This window comes from Bos taurus, chromosome 7 (assembly GCF_002263795.3).
Source record: "Bos taurus isolate L1 Dominette 01449 registration number 42190680 breed Hereford chromosome 7, ARS-UCD2.0, whole genome shotgun sequence".
Lineage (NCBI taxonomy): Eukaryota > Metazoa > Chordata > Mammalia > Artiodactyla > Bovidae > Bos > Bos taurus.
The window spans coordinates 22,284,313-22,302,665 of record NC_037334.1 but is presented as its reverse complement, the minus strand read 5'-3'; the positions used below and the strand labels follow the sequence as shown (position 1 = coordinate 22,302,665).

At 38.0% G+C, this 18,353-nt stretch overlaps 1 pseudogene; it reads left to right on the top strand.

Annotated features, from left to right (window-relative positions):
- LOC789264 (ribosomal protein S4, X-linked X-like pseudogene) lies at nt 17,082-18,089 on the top strand (annotated as a pseudogene).

Sequence of the window (18,353 nt, the reverse complement as noted above, 5' to 3'; positions counted from 1 at the left end):
CTTCACTATTCAAAAGAAAAGTCTAGTGTTCATGCATATAAAATTTTATGACGGTGTATACTTCCCAAGTGTAAGAACTAGGGCATCAAAAAAAGGAATAACATGAAATACAGCTTCAGTGAAGCCTCCTCTAGGTTAATGAAGACACTCATTAACTCACAGTACAGTTTGCTGTATCTAACATATCTGGTTAACTGTACAGTATTTAGAAATGGGGTATTTTTGGCCCTTGTTGGGATGCTGTGAATAAAAATGTTTACAAAGCAGGACACTATTACAAGATAAAAATGTTAGCTTCATAATTTGGCCTCTTCTATTCCTTGATTATTTTCAAAGAAGGCTTTCAAATAGTCTTGTGGGATGAAGTAAGGGTCTAGTGAGGGTCTAGCAAAGGTTTAGTAACGGTCAAGTGAGTAGTGAGAATGAATATTTATCTGAAAAGTGGTGGCAATTCTTTTCCACTATTCTTAACATTCATCCCTAGTATATGTCACTTATTATAAAGAAGAGGAAATTCAAACACCTAAAAAAGTCCAAAGTCTAGGTTGGTAACATTGATTATTTTAATAGTAAAAGGCTGTCAACAAATATATTCTTCTAAATGCAATTCCTTCCACATAGCTTCCAAAAATCACCAATAAGGAAACAAAACAAAATCACCCATCACCTAGGCCTACAATGTAACTTGGAAACAGAAACACAAATTTCAATTTTCTTGTTAATGGGAAAATAAACAGCAGATGTCAGCAAAGTTATCCAAAGACATCTAAGCAAAGAATCCAAGGCAGCAGAAAGAATGAAAAGTGCAGTATGGTCTTAATGATGGTGAAACAAATATTAATGGTAAACATCATACATCATATAAAGTATGGTCTTCTTTCCAGAGGGAGAGGTCGTACTCTGAATAGGGAAGTACTGAGAGAAAACTGTGAAACTTAGTGGATCAAAGGACTGCCTTTTGGATATTTTAAACACAAGAGCTTAGAAACTGTACTGAATCACAGGAAAGGCACTATTACTGGGGTAAAGGGAGTCTCAGAGAGTGAGATGGCTCTCATAGGTTTGGTGGTGACGAGAAGTGGCTAAAAGTAAGGGACCCATGAAAATTATAAATTAAGAAATAATCTAGAGTAGACAGACCAAAAATAATACCATTAATTAAACTGAATGCATTTCACTGTAGAAACAGAAGAGGAAACATGTAACATGAGATCAATGGTCCAGGAAAATACAACAAAAATAAACATGAACAAGAAAAATAAAAAAGAACTCACTACCCATTCAAGTTACTGTCAAAAAACATAAAATGAAAATAAAAACTCTTCAGGAGTTGAAAACACAAAATCACCCAGCCCTAGCCAAGAAACAGAAGAAAATTATAACAAAATACTATAACATTAAATATAATTAAGCATCTGTAACTATGAAAGAAAATTACAATTCATAAATTGAAAAGCTCAAATGGATATAGACAACAAAAGAATATATGAATTAGAAATTGATCATATTCAAAAAAGCTACAGAAAAAAATAAAACAATACTTTGGCCACCTGATGCAAAGAGCCAACTCACTGGAAAAGACCCTGATACTGGGAAAGACTGAGGGCAGGAGGAGAACAGGGCAACAGAGGATGAGACTGTTGGATGGCATTACCAACTCAATGGACATAAGTTTGAGCAAACTCTGAGAGACAGTGAAGGACAGGGAAGCCTGGCGTGCTGTAGTTCATGGGGTGGCAAAGAGTTGGACACGACTAAGCGACTGAACAACAACAACATACTCTTAACAAACTGACCATTACCCAAGTAACTATAAACTCTGGAAAAAATATGAAAAATAATTACCGGAAGGCACTGCAGACTAAACAAAAGCAGGCAGATTATGAATGGCAGTCAATCCTTAAAAGGCAAGAATGGCACAGGGTGATTTCCTATATTTTAAACAGCTGTTAGACTTGGATGGCCATAGGTGACACAGAACAGGACAGCTAAAATTCTGAGAGAAAACCCAAAGTTTTTCTAACCTGAAACACATTACATCAGTGCTTAGAAGTAGACTGCCACAATGTGAGTGGTGGTGGTTTAGTAGCTAAGTTGTGTCCGACTCTTTGCAACCCCATGAATTGTAAATCATTAGGCTCCTCTGTCCATGGGATTTCCCAAGCAAGGATACTGGAGTGGGTTGCTGAGAGAAAGAGAGGAACTTTCAAATACTATGCATAAGCTCCGCCCGACTCTCTCTCAGATCTCCAAACAAAGCATATGTAGGTGAGACTGCAAGCATCCCAGCCAAGAATAAGAACTGAACTGCACAGAAAAGCTTGCAGTTTGTGTCAAACCAAGTTAACTTCCTGTATTAAAACCAGAAACAAGCTGTCCATTCCAAGACGGTGACACAGGATGCTCCTGAACTCCCCTTCTCCCATGGACACACCAAAAAAATCTATAGCTACATATAGAAATTTTTTCTCTGAAGGAAATCCAGAGGATGAGTGACAACTATGCATCAGGTGAACAAGAAAAACTCCACATCAAAAATGAAAAGAGAAGGGGAAATCCCTGGTGGTCCAGTGGTTGTTACTCTGCACTTCCATCATAGGGCATACAGGTTTGATTTCTGGTCAGGGAACTAAGATTCTGCAAGCTGCATGGTGTAGCCAAAAGATAAATAAATAAGTAAAAAATTTTAAAATAGTAAAAGAGAACAAAATCACAGACAGAAAAACTAATAGTTATCAGTGGGAGAGTGAAGGGGGGTGCAAAATAGGGGTAGGGGATTAAGAAGTATTCACCTGAAACAGGTATATTTGTATACTTTAAAAGCTGCTGCCAGAGGGTCCAGCTTACAATCAGCCTGCACCCAGGGGCTGACTGATATCCTTTCCTTTGGACACTAACAGCTCTTGGTACACCTTCAAATACTAGAAGCCACTAAGATCAAATAAGGCTGCTTAGACAATCACAAACATTCAAGAAAAAAACAAGAGCTAGGTCATGGTTTAATGACAAGGTTCATCTCCTACACATGACTGAAGTGTAGGAAGTGACCAAATACCTTTAAACTGCTGATGGAAAACACTGAAAACCAAGAATACTCTACCCAGAAAGGTTGTTTTTCAAATTTTAATAAGAAATAGAGAGTTATCCACACAACCAAAAGATGAAGGAAAACACAACCAATATACCAGTATTACAAGAAATGTTAAAGGGAATTCTTTAAGCTGAAATGAAGGGGCACTAAGTAACAAGAAAACATTTGAAGTATAAATCTCACTGGTAAAGGTAAATATATAGTTAAATTCAAATAATCTAATGCTGTAATAGTGGTGGGTTAATCACTGATAAATCTAGTGTAAAGGTTAAAACACAAAGGTAGTAAACTATAATTATAATAATGTGTCAAAGTATACGCAAGATAAAAAGATGTAGATTTTGACATCAAAAAGAGAAATAATGGGTAGGGGAGAGTTAAAATATAGAGCTTTAAAATGCATTCAAACTTAAGCTGTTATCAATACAGACTGTTATAAACACAAGATGGGGTTTATGTAAGCCTTACAGTAACCACAAAGCAAAAATCTATTGTAAGTACACAAAAAACAAACAAACAAAAAAACCTAGGCATACCACTATTTTAAAAAATCAAAAAGAGTGTAAGAGAAGAATAAAGGAATTCAAAAACAGCCAGAAAACAATTATCAAATGGCAGTAAGTCCATCCTATTGATAATTACTTTATATGTAAATGGACTAAATTCTCCAATGAAAAGACATGCCATGGATGAATGGATAAAAAAACAAGACCCAGAAATATGCTGCCTACAACAGACTCACTTCAACTTTATGGAAATACACTGACTAAAAGTGAAGGGATATAAAAATACAGTCTATACAATGGAAACCAAAAGAAAGCTGAAAGAGGTATACTTATTCTAGATAAAAGACTATATAATAAGAGACAAAAAGGCCATTGTATTATACAATGATAAAGTGGTCAGCCTAGTAAGAGGACATACCATTTGAAAATATTTATACACCCAACACCAGGGCTTCCCTGGTGACTAAGATAGTAAAGAATCTGCCTGCAATGCAGGAGACCCAGGCTTGATCCCTGGGTAGGGAAGATCCCCTGGAGAAGGAAATGGAAACCCACTGCAATATTCTTGACTGGAGAATCCCACAGACAGAGGAGCCTAGTAGGCTACAGTTCATGGGGTCATAAAGAATCAGATACGACTCAGTGACTATCACATCTCCATGCACCCAACACAGGAGCATCAAAACATATAAAGATTTAAAGGGAACTATTGATAACAATACAATAGTAATAGTAATTGTTGTTCAATCGCTAAGTTGTGTCCAACTCTTGGCAAATCTGCGGGCTGCAGCACTCCAGGCTCCCCTGTCCTTCATTATCTCCTGGACTTTGCTCAAATTCATGTCCACTGAGTTGGCAATGCCATCCAACAATCCCATCCTCTGTCGATCCCTTATCCTCTTGCCCTCAATCTTTCCCAGCATTACGGTCTTCTCCAATGAGTTGGCTCTTTGCATTAAATGGCCAAAGTATTGGAGCTTCAGCTTTTGCATCAGTCCTTCCAACAAATATTCAGGGTTGATTTCCTTTAGGATTGACTGGTTTGATCTCCTTGCAGTCCAAGGGACTCTCAAGAGCCTTCTCTAGATTTAAAAGCATCAGTTCTTTGGTGCTCAGCCCTCTTTACGGTCCAACTCTCACATCTGTACATTATCACTGGAAAAACCATAGCTTTGACTACATGGACCTTTGTCGGTAAAGTGACATCTCTTCTTTTTAATATACTGTCTGTGTTGGTCATGGCTTTTCTTCCAAGGAGCAAGTTTTTAATTTCATGGCTGCAGTCACCATCCGCAGTGATTTTGGAGCCCAAGAAAAGAAAATCTGCCACCGCTTCAACTTTTTTCCCTTTCTATTTGCTATGAGGTGATGCGACTGGATACCATGATCTTAGTTTTTGTAATGCTGAGTTTTAAGCCAGCTTTTTCACTCTCTTCTTTCACCCTCATCAAGAGATTCTTTAGTTCCTCTTTACTTTCTGCCATTACAGTGATATCATCTGAATATCTGAGGTTGTTGACATTTCTCCCAGAAGTCTTGATTTTAGCTTGTGAGTCATTCAGCCTGGCATTTCACATGATATACTCTGCACAGAAGTTAAATAGTCAGAGTGACAATATACAGCCTTGTCATACTCCTTTCCTAATTGTGAACCAGCACACTGTTCCATGTCTGGTTCTAACTGATGCTTACTGACCTGCATAGAGGTTTCTCAGGAAACAGGTAAGGTGGTCTGGTACTCCCATCTCTTTAAGAATTTCTGTAGTGATCCATAGTTTCTGATCATTGGAAGGACTGTATCCATAGTTTCTTGGGCTTCCTTGATAGCTCAGTTGGTAAAGAATCCGCCTGCAAATGCAGGAGACCCTGGTTCAATTCCTGGGTTGGGAAGATCTCCTGGAGAAGGGACAGGCTACCCACTCCAGTATTCTTGGGCTTCCCTTGTGGCTCAACTGGTAAAGAATCTGCCTGCAATGTGGGAGACCTGGGTTCAATCCCTGGGTTGGGAAGATCCCCTGGAGAAGGGAAAGCCTACCCACTTCAGTATTCTGGCCTGGAGAATCCCATAGATTGCATAGTCCATGGGGTTGCAAAGAGTCAGACACGACTGAGTGACTTTCATAGTTTCTAGTGATCCATACAGTTAAAGGCTTTAGCACAGTCAATGAAGCAGATGTTCTTCTGGAATTCCCTAGTTTTCTCTATGATACAAAAAATGTTGGCAATTTGATTTCTGGTTCCTCTGTCTTTTCTAAACCCAGCTTTCACATCTAGAAGCTCTCAGTTCACATAGGCTTTTGAGCATAATCTTACTAGCATGTGAAATAAGCACAAGTATCCGGTAGTTTCAACAGTCTTTGGCATTACCCTTTTTGGGGATTAGAATGAAAGTGTGATGCTGTAGAGAACAATGATGCATAGGAACCTGAATCAAGGTAAATTGGACCTGGTTGAGTAGGAGATAGCAAGAGTGAACATCAACATCTTAGGAATCAGTGAACTAAAATGAACAGAAATGGGTGAGTTTAATTCAGACAACTATTAATATCTACTACTATGGGCAAGAATCCTTTGGGAGAAATGAAGTAGTCCTCATAGACAAAAAAAGAGTCTGAAATGCAATACTTGGGTGCCATCTCAAAAACAAGAGAATGATATCAGTTTGTTTCCAAAGCAAACCATTCAACAATAGCAGTAAGAGACTTCAATACTCTGCTTTCATCATGGGTAGAACACACAGACAGAATCAGTAAGGAAACATTGAACTTACATTACACATTACACCAGAGGGATTTAACAGAACATTTTTAGGCCATTTCATTTAAAAGCAGCAGGATATACATTCTCCTCCAGTACTCTTGCCTGGAAAATCCCATGGATGAGGAGCCTGGTGTGCTGCAGTTCATGGGGTCTCTAGGAGTCGGACATGACTGAGCGACTTCACTTTCACTTTTCACTTCCATGCATTGGAGAAGGAAATGGCAATCCACTCCAGTGTTCTTGCCTGGAGAATCCCAGGGACGGGGGAGCCTGGTGGGCTGCCGTCTATGGGATCGCACAGAGTCAGACATGACTGACGCGACTTAGCAGCAGCAGCAGCAAGCATATATGGAACATTCTCCAGTATTCAACATATGTGATTCCCTGGTGGCTCAGAGGGTAAAGTGTCTGCCTGCAATGCAGGAGACCTGGGTTTGATCCCTGGGTCAGGAAGATCCCCTGGAGAAGGAAATGGCAACCCACTCCAGTACTCTTGCCTGGAAAATTCCATGGACAGAGAAGCCTGGTAGACTACAGTCCATGGGATTGCAAAGAGTCGGACACGACTGAGCAACTTCACTTCACTATGCCACAAAACAACTCTTGATAAAGTTAAGAGGACTAAAATCATATCAAGCATCTTTTCCAATAACAACATTATGAAACTAAAAACTAAAAGCAAGAAGAAAGCTGGAAAATTCACATATATGGGCAGACTAAGCAACACACTGTTGACTAACCAATGGGTCAAAGAAGAAGTCAATCAAGAAGATACTGCGAGAAATAAAATGAAAATATAACATACAAAACTTACGGGATACAGCAAAAGCCAATTCTAATAAGAAAGCTCATAGCAATAAATGCCTGAATTAAGAAACAAGAGAGAACTCAAAATAACCTCATTATACACCTCAAGGAACTAGAAAAAGAAGAACAAATGAAGCCCAAAGTCAGTAGAAGGGAAAAAATAACAAAGCACAGAGCGAAAACGAATGAAACACAGACTAAAAAGACAGCAGAACGGGTCAATAAAACTAAGAGCTTTAAAAAAAATGTAGACAAGACAGACAAACATGTAGATAGATTCACCAAGAAAAAAAGAAGACTCAAATAAAATTAGAAAAGAAAGAGGAGGTGTTACAACTGATACTACAGAAATACAGAGGTCCTTGAGAAATTATGTTGAACAAGAACAAATTGGAACAACCTTGAAGAAATTGTAAATCCCTAGAAACATACAACCTACCAAGAATGAATCATGAAGAAATTGAAAATCTGAATAGATCAATTACTAGTAAGAAGACTGAATCAATTATTTGAAAATTACCAACAAAAAGTTCAGGACCACAGGGCTTCACTGGTAAATTTGACTAAATATTAAAGAAATGCTAATAACAATTCTTCTCAAACTCTCTCAAAATTTTCAGAGGGAATACTTCCAAACTTATTTTACTCTCCCAGCATTACACTGATACCAAACACGTATAAGAAAAGAAAAATTTACACCAATATCCTTGATGAACAAAGACATAAAAATCCTCAACAATCTATCAGCAAAACAAATTATACAATACATTAGAAGGATCACACACCATAATCAAGTGGGATTTAACCCTGGAATGCAAGGATGGATAAATACTTGGAAATTAATCAATGCGAATCACATTAACAAAACGAATGGAAAAGTCATATGATCATTTCAATAGATATAGAAAAACCATCTGATGAAATTCAACATCCATTCATGATCAAAAAAATCTCAACAAATACAGAGGAAATGTGCTCCAACATTAAAAAGGCCATATATGCCAAGTCCACAACTAACAGCATACTCAATAGTGAAAATGTCAAAGATCTTCCCTAATCAGGAACAAGACAAGGATGCCCACACTCATCACTTTTATTCAATATAGCACTAGAAGTTCTAGACAGAGCAATTAGGCAAGAAGAAAAGAAAGGCAGTTGGAAAGGAAGAAGTAAAACTATCTCTATTTGCAGATACCACAATCTTTTTTTTCACTGAAGTATAGTTAATTTTTGGGCTTCCCTTGTGGCTCAGCTGGTAAAGAATCTGCCTGCAATGTGGGAGACCTGGGTTCAATCCCTAGGTTGGGAAGATCCTTGGAGAAGGGAAAGGTTACCCACTCCAGTATTCTGGCCTAGAGAATTCCACAGACCGTATGGTCCATGGGGTCACAAAGAGTCGGACACAACTGAGCAACTTTCACTTTTGGGCTTCCCTTTTGGCTCAGCTGGTAAAGAATCCGTCTGCAGTGTGGGAGACTTGGGTTCAATACCTGGGTTGGGAAGATCCCCTGGAGAAGAGAAAGGCTACCTACTCCAGTATTCTGGCCTGGAGAATTCCATAGACATAGTCCACGGGGTTGCAAAGAGTCGGACATGACTGAGCAACTTTCACATAGCTAATTTACAATGCTGTGTTGCTTTCTGGTGTATAGTAAAGTGAATCAGTTATATATATATATATATGTATATATATATATGTGTGTGTATATATATATATTCAGTTATATATGTATACATATATTTTGTCTTTTTCATATTCTTTTCCACTATAGTTTAATATAAGATATTGAATATAGGTCCTTGTGCTATACAGTACAACCTTTTTATCTATTTCATATACAGTAATTTCTATCTGCTAATTCCAAGCTCCTAATTTATTCCTCCCCCAGTCCCTTTTCAGTTCAGTTCAGTTCAGTCGCTCAGTCGTGTCCGACTCTTTGCGAACCCATGAATAGCAGCACGCCAGGCCTCCCTGTCCATCACCAACTCCCGGAGTTCACCCAGACTCACGTCCATCCAGTCAGTGATGCCATCCAGCCATCTCATCCTCTGTCGTCCCCTTCTCCTCCCGCCCCCAATCCCTCCCAGCATCAGAGTCTTTTCCAATGAGTCAACACTTCCCATGAGGTGGCCAAAGTACTGGAGTTTCAGCTTTAGCATCATTCCTTCCAAAGAAATCCCAGGGCCGATCTCCTTCAGAATGGACTGGTTGGATCTCCTTGCAGTCCAAGGGACTCTCAACAGTCTTCTCCAACACCACAGTTCAAAAGCATCAATTCTTCAGTGCTCAGCCTTCTTCACAGTCCAACTCTCACATCCATACATGACCACTGGAAAAACCATAGCCTTGGCTAGACGGACCTTTGTTGGCAAAGTAATGTCTCTGCTTTTGAATATGCTATCTAGGTTGGTCATAACTTTCCTTCCAAGGAGTAAGCGTCTTTTAATTTCATGGCTGCAGTCACCATCTGTAGTGATTTTGGAGCCCAAATAAATAAAGTCTGACACTGTTTCCACTGTTTCCCCATCTATTTCCCATGAAGTGATGGGACCGGCGCCATGATCTTAGCTTTTTGAATGTTGAGCTTTAAGCCAACTTTTTCACTCTCCTCTTTCACTTTCATCAAGAGGCTTTCTAGTTCCTCTTCACTTTCTGCCATAAGGGTGGTGTCATCTGCATATCTGAGGTTATTGATACTTCTCTCAGCAATCTTGATTCCAGCTTGTGCTTCTCCCAGGCCAGCGTTTCTCATGATGTACTCTGCATATAAGTTAAATAAGCAGGGTGACAGTATACAGCCTTGACGTACTCCTTTTCCTATTTGGAACCAGTCTGTTGTTCCATGTCCACTTCTAACTGTTGCTTCCTGACCTGCACACAGATTTTTCAAGAGGCAGATCAGGTGGTCTGGTATTCCCATCTCTTTCAGAATTTTCCACAGTTTATCGTGATCCACACAGTCAAAGGCTTTGGCATAGTCAATAAAGCAGAAAGAGATGTTTTTCTGGAACTCGCTTGCTTTTTCCATGATCCTACAGATGTTGGCAATTTGATCTCTGGTTCCTCTGCCTTTTCTAAAACCAGCTTGAACATCAGGAAGTTCACGGTTCACATATTGCTGAAGCCTGGCTTGGAGAATTTTGAGCATTACTTCACTAGCGTGTGAGATGAGTGCAATTGTGTGGTAGTTTGAGCATTCTTTGGCATTGCCTTTCTTTGGGACTGGAATGAAAACTGACCTTTTCCAGTCCTGTGGCCACTGCTGAGTTTTCCACATTTGCTGGTATATTGAGTGCAGCACTTTCACAGCATCATCTTTCAGGATTTGAAATAGCTCAACTGGAATTCCATCACCTCCACTAGCTTTGTTCGTAGTGATGCTTTCTAAGGCCCACTTGACTACACATTCCAGGATGTCTGGCTCTAGGTCAGTGATCACACCATAAATTTGTTTTCTCTGTTTCTGTTTTATAAATAAGCTCATTTGTATCATACTTTAGATTCTACATATAAGACATATTATATGATACTGTCTTTGTATAACTTCATGTAGTATGAAAATCTCTAGACCCATTCATGTTGTTGCAAATAGTATTATTTTATTCTTTTTTATGGCTGAGTAGGATTCCACTGTGTGTGTGTATGTGTGTGTGTGTGTACACACAAAGTACCTATTCTTTATCCATTATCTGCCAATGAACATTTAGACTGCTTTATTTCTTGGGTTTTGTAAATAGTGTTGATATGAACACTGGGGTGCATGTACCTTTTTGAATTAGAATTTCATCTTTTCTGTATATATCTGAAGAAGTGGAATTAATAGATCATCATCTATTTTTAGCTGTTTAAGGAACCTCCATATTGTTCTCCATAGGGGCTGTAGCAATTATATCCCCACAGTGTAGGAGGGTTCCTTTTTCTCCACATCCTCTCCAGTCTATTTATAGACTTTTTGATGATGGCCATTCTGATGGATGTGAAGTGATACCTCACTGTAGTCTTGATTTGCATTTCTCTAATAATTAGTGATATTGAACATCTTTTAATGTGCCTGTTGGCCATCTGTATGCCTTCTTTGGAAAAATGTGTGTTCAGGTCTTCTGCCCATGTTTTGGATTGGTTTGTCTGTTTTTTGCTGCCATTTTTTGAGCTTTATGAGCTGTTTGTATATCTTAGAAATTAATCCCTTGCCAGTCACATCATTTTTAAATATTTTTTCTCCTGATCTATAGACTGTCTTTTTGTTTTGCCTCTACTTTGTTCTTTTTCTTTAAGATTGCTTTGGCAGTAGATGCCATGATTTTATATAGAAAGCTCTAAAAACTCCACCCAAAACTGTGAACTAATAAAAAGTGCAGTAATTGCAGGATAAAAAAACCAATATACAACAATAAATTGCATTTCTATTTACTAATTACAAACTATCAGAAAGAGAAATTAGGAAAACAATCCCATTTCCAACTGCATCAAAAAGGACAAAATACATAAGAATAAATTTAACCAAGGAAATGGAAGAAGTATATGCTGTAAAGTACACAATGAGAGAATTGAAGAAAACACAAATAAATGGAAAGATATTCCAAGCTCATGACCTGGAAGAAGTAATATTGTTAAAATTGCTCATATTACCAAAAGCAATCTACAAATTCAATGCAATTTCTATCAAAGTATCAAAGGCACTTTTCACATAAATAGAACCAAAAATCCTAAAATTTGCATGGAACCACAAAAGACTCCAAATAGGCAAAACAATCTTGAGAAAAAAGAACAAAGCTGAAGGCATCATGCTTCCTGATTTCAAACTATATTATAAACATATAGTCACAAAACAGTATGGTATTGGCCTAAAAACAGACCCAAAGATCAACGGAACAGAAGAAAGAGCCCAGAAATAAACCTATGCAGATGTGGTCAATTAATTTACAACAAAGGAACCAAGAATATACAATGGAGAAAGGATAACCTCTTCAATAAATGGTACCGGGAAAACTAGACAGCCACATGCAAAAGAATGAAACTGGACCATTATCTCAAGCCATACAAAAAATCAACTCAAAGTGGATTTAGACCTGAATGTAAGACCCAAAACCATAAAACTCATAGAAGAAAACAAAGGGTAAACAAAAACACTGATCTTGGCAATGATTATTTTGTATTTGACACCAAAAATGAAAGCAAGAAAAGAAAAAATTAGTGATTGGGACTATATCAAACTAAAAAGTTCCTGTACAGCAAAAGAAACCATCACAAAATGAAAAGGCAACCTACGGAATGGGCGAAAATATTTGGAAATCATGTTTCTGAGAAGGGGATAATATCCAAATCATAAAGAACTACTACAATTTAACAGATACAAACAATCCAATTAAAAAATGAGAAAGGGATCTGAACAGACATTTTCCCAAAGACGATGTAAAAATGAATAGACAAAAATGATACAAAAATAAACAGACATTTTTCCAAAGATGATTTAAACATATGAAAAGGTGATGGTGATGGTTTAGTCGCTAAGTAATGTCCAACTCTTGTAAACCCATGGACTGCAGCCCGACAGACTCCTTTGTCCATGGAATTTTCCAGGCAAGAATACTGGAGTGGAATGCCATCTCCTTCTCTAGGGTATCTTCCTGACCCAGAGATTGAACCTGGGTCTCCTGCACTGCAGGTGGATTCTTTACTAACTGAGCCACAAGGGAGGTCATGAAAAGGTGCTCGACCTCATTAGTCACTATGAAAATGTAAACCAAAACCACAATGAAATACCACCTCACATCTGCTACAATGGCTAAAAGAAGAAGTAAATATTGGTGAGTATGTAGGAATCTGTACACTCTTGGTAAGAATGTAAATTGGTGCAACCACTGTGGAAAATAATATGGAGATTCCTCAAAAATTTAAACACAGAACTACATTAAGATCCTATAATGATACCTCTGCATACTTATCCAGCAGAAAAGAAATCACAATCTTGAAAATGTATCTGCAGCCCCATCTTCACTGCAGCATTATTTACAATAGCCAAGACAAGGAAACAATGTAAATGCCCATCAACAGAGGAACAGATAAATAAAATGGGGTATTGCCAGATTTCTAATTTAAAAAAATAGATATGCAACAAGGGTTTACTGTATAGCACAGGAAACTATACTCAGTATCTTACAATACCTAAAATGGAAAATAACTTCAAAAATAATATGTGTGTATATATACAACTGAATCACACAAAAAAAGAATTCTACTTTTTGAAATTTAGTAATGTTTATCTTTTTGCTAGTTTTTCTAAATGTCCTATGGACATCTAATAACAAGTGAGATAAAAATTTTTTAATATTTTTGTGTAGGATATACGATTAATAAAATTAATATAAACAGAAATTATTGTATTTAAATTACTAATGACATCATTCAAGATGCTCCTATTTTCTGCACTTGATAAAACATTCTTCAGTTCAGTTCAGTTCCTCAGTCATGTCCGACTCTTTGCGACCCCATGTACTGCTGCACAGAAACCTTCCCTGTCCATCACCAACTACCAGAGTCTACGCAAACTCATGTCCATTGAGTCAATGATGCCATCCAACCACCTCATCCTCTGTTGTCCCCTTCTTCTCCCACCTTCAATCCTTCCCAGCATCAGGGTCTTTTCATATGAGTCAGTTCTTTAGCATCAGGTGGCCAAAGTATTGGAGTTTCAGCTTCAGCATCAGTCCTTCCAATGAATACTGAGGACGGATTTCCTTTAGGATGGACTGGTTGGATCTGCTTGAAGTCCAAGGGACTCTCAAGAGCCTTCTCCAACACCACAGTTCAAAAGCATCAACTCTTCAGCACTCAGCTTTATAGTCCAACTCTCACATCTATACATGACTACTGGAAAAAAACCTTAGCTTTGTCTAGATGGACCTTTGTTGGCAAAGTAATGTCTCTGCTTTTTTAATATGCTGTCTAGGTTGGTCATAGCTTTTCTTTCAAGGAGCAAGCATTTTTTAATTTCATGGCTGCAATCACCATTTGCACTGATTTTGGAGCCCAAAATATTCTGAGAGAAATGTTAATGTCTTACTATGATTATATATTTTTTCTTTTCCCTTATATTTTTTATGATTTTTGCTTTATGTATCTTTCTTTGTTGTTAGGTGTCTATGGCAGAAAGTGAAGAGGAACTAAAAAGCCTCTTGATAAAAGTGAAAGTGGAGAGTGAAAAAGCTGGCTTAAAGTTCAACATTCAGAAAACGAAGATCATGGCATCTGGTCCCATCACTTCATGGGAAATAGATGGGGGAACAGTGGAAACCGTGTCAGACTTTATTTTGGGGGGCTCCAAAATCACTGCAGATGGTGACTGCAGCCATGAAATTAAAAGATGCTTACTCCTTGGAAGGAAAGTTATGACCAACCTAGATAGCATATTCAAAAGCAGAGACATTACTTTGCCAACAAAGGTCCGTCTAGCCAAGGCTATGGTTTTTCCAGTGGTCATGTATGGATGTGAGAGTTGAACTGTGAAGAAAGCTGAGCGCCAAAGAATTGATGCTTTTGAACTGTGGTGTTGGAGAAGACTGTTGAGAGTCCCTTGGACTGCAAGGAGATCCAACCAGTCCATTCTGAAGGAGATCAGCCCTGGGTGTTCTTTGGAAGGAATGATGCTAAGGCTGAAACTCCAGTACTTTGGCCACCTCATGCGAAGAGTTGACTCACTGGAAAAGACTCTGATGCTGGGAGGGGTTGGGGGCAAGAAGAGAAGGGGACGACAGAGGATGAGATGGCTGGATGGCATCACTGACTCAATGGACGTGAGTCTGAGTGAACTCCGGGAGTTGGTGATGGACAGGGAGGCCTGGCGTGCTGTGATTCATGGGGTCGCAAAGAGTCGGACACGACTGACAGACTGAACTAAACTGAACTGAATGATTTACAATGTCTATCTTCTTTGTGAATAGTACCTTTTATCATTAAAAATATTCATCTTTGCTTCATCTAAAATACATAAATTTAATTTAAAAAGGAGAAAAAAGAAAATGTGATATTCATATATACAATGGAATATTATCCAGCCATAAAAAAGAAGGAAGTATTGCCTTCTCAAAAATATGGATAGATCTTAAGGGCATTATGCTAAATTAAATAAAGACAAATGCCGTGTGATCTGATTTCACTTACATGTCAACTCTATAAACAAAACAAAAACTCAGCAACAAAACTGAACTTGAACAAAATACAGATTGACGATTGCCAGAAGTGAAGATTAGGGGTTAGCGAAGTGCTCAAAAGGCACAAACTTCCAGTTATAAGATAAATAAATCCTGAGGATGTAAGTAACAACAGAGTATTGTATATTTAAAAGCTGCTAAGAGAATAAATCTTTAAAGTTCTCATCACACAAAAAAAATTGTAACTAAGGTGATAATGTTAACTGAAGTTATTGAGGTAATCATTTAGTAATACACACATATATTAAATCATTGTTATACAGCTTAACACTAATACAATGTTAGATGTCAATTATATCTCAATAAAACAACAAAAACATTCTTAAAGGACTATAATAGAATCTAGAGTTCCAACATCATTATATTTGCAGAAGTCAGGATATAATAAAAAAATTACTTGATATATTAAGAACCAGGAACATGTGACCTATTCTCTAGAGAAAAGTCAGAAACAAAACCAACTCAAAGATGGAACAGATGTTGGAATTAGCAGATAAAGACTTCTAAGCTGTTATTACACTCAAGGATGGAAAGAAAAATAATACTTGCAATTAATGAGAAGTAGAGAAATTTCAGTCAGTAAGAGTAAAGAAACTATTGAAAATTTTAGGACTTCCCTGGTGGTCCCAGTGGTTAAGAATCCGCCTGCCAATACAGGGGACACCAGTTTGATCCCTGGTTTGGGAAGATTCCACATGCTACAGGGCAACTAAGCCAGTGCACCACAACTACTGTAGCCCGCATGCCTAGAGCCTGTGCTCTACAACAAGAGAAGCCACTGCAATGAGAAGCCTGTGCACCACAGTGAAGAGCAGCCCCCACTCACCACAGCTAGAGAAGTCCACGGACAGCAACCAAGACCTAGCACAGCCAAAAATAAATAAATTTAAAAATAAAAATAATAGTAAATTTGAAGGAAAGATAAAAAAGTTTAACGAAAGAGAATCTGTTGAAAATTTTAGAACTGAGAATTCCCTGGTGGTTCATGGTTAGGACTCTGTGCTCTTACTGCTAAGGGCCCAGGTTTGATCCCTGGCTAAGGAACTAAGATTCTGCATGACCTGTGGCATAGCCAAAAAGAGAGAAAACTTTAGAACTGGAAAATACGATATCTGAATTTAAAACTTCACTAGATGCACTTAACATGGAAATGGAGATGACAAAGGCAGAACCACTAAGGTTGGGGTATATCAACAGATACTATCCAATATGTAGAAAAGAGAAAATATCCAAATAAAATATTGACAAGACCTCCTGCTTATATAAAGATTATAACACTATAAGAATACAAAAAGAAAGAACATGAATATCCTTTCTAACTACCAAAGGACAACCAATAACTGTGATAAACTAATGAAACTGTTTTTGAAAGAAAAACTGCCTTCACTGAGCTTGTCATCTATTATCTAGAATATGAAGAAATAATTCTTTCCCAGATGACAGCAAAAAATGAAAACAAAAAACATACCAGAGATATGAATAACTAAGGATGAATAGGTGATAAATTTTATTCCTGAGGACTTCTAAAGCTGACACAGGGTTTCATGGAAAGAGCAGAAAAGATTTCCTCTGTTTGGTCACAAGTAATATGGCTTTCATGAGATAAATATTTGCAGTCTGCTGCATATTTCATTTATGTAACCAACTTTTAAAAGTCATATATAATTAAAACAAAACTTTACTCTCTTTTCGTGCCTAGCGCAGCCATGGCTCGGGGTCCCAAGAAGCACCTGAAACGCGTAGCAGCTCCAAAACATTGGATGCTGGATAAACTGACTGGTGTGTTTGCCCCTCGTCCATCTACCGGCCCCCACAAGCTAAGGGAGTGTCTCCCCCTAATCATTTTCCTAAGGAATAGACTTAAGTATGCCCTAACTGGAGATGAAGTAAAGAAGATTTGCATGCAGCGTTTCATTAAGATCGATGGCAAAGTCCGCACAGATATAACCTACCCTGCTGGTTTTATGGATGTCATCCGCACTGATAAGACTGGAGAGAATTTTCGTTTGATCTATGACACCACAGGTCGCTTTGCTGTTCATCGTATTACACCTGAGGAGGCCAAGTATAAATTGTGCAAAGTAAGAAAGATATTTGTGGGAACAAAAGGAATCCCTCATCTGGTAACCCATGATGCTCGTACCATCCGTTACCCTGATCCCCTCATCAAGGTGAATGATACCATTCAGATTGACTTGGAGACTGGCAAGATTACTGATTTCATCAAATTTGACACTGGTAACCTGTGCATGGTGACTGGAGGTGCTAACCTGGGAAGAATTGGTGTGATTACAAACCGGGAGAGGCATCCAGGTTCTTTTGATGTAGTTCATGTGAAAGATGCAAACGGCAACAGCTTTGCCACACGGCTCTCAAACATTTTCGTTACTGGCAAAGGCAACAAACCGTGGATCTCTCTTCCCCGTGGAAAGGGTATTCGCCTTACCATTGCTGAGGAGAGAGATAAGAGATTGGCAGCCAAACAGAGCAGTGGATAAAATGATCTCTATGTGATGTGATTGGAAAAGTCTTTGTAATTAAAGATAATACCAAGTGGAAAAAAAAAAAACTTTACAGATAAATAAAAATTTTAAACAGGTTTTAAAAAGGATCTCCTGGAGACACTAAATTAAAAGATAATATATACTGATACACTTCTCTTCGAAAAGGTCTTGGAGGACCAGATTATAAAGAATTTTGCTCAAACAGTCATTAAAAACTAACAAATATATACAAGAGGAAAACTATCAAAACTCTGAAGAGAGATATCAAAGCAGAACAAAATAAACAGTGATTCCATGTTCATGGATAAGAAGACTTAATACTGTCAAGATGTCAGTTCATCCTAAATGAATCCATAGATTCAATACAATCCTAATCAAAATTCTAACAAGTCATTTTGTGGATATGGAAAGACAAAAGACCCAGCATAGACAATACAATATTAAAGGAGAAGAACAAAGTTGGAGGATTGATAC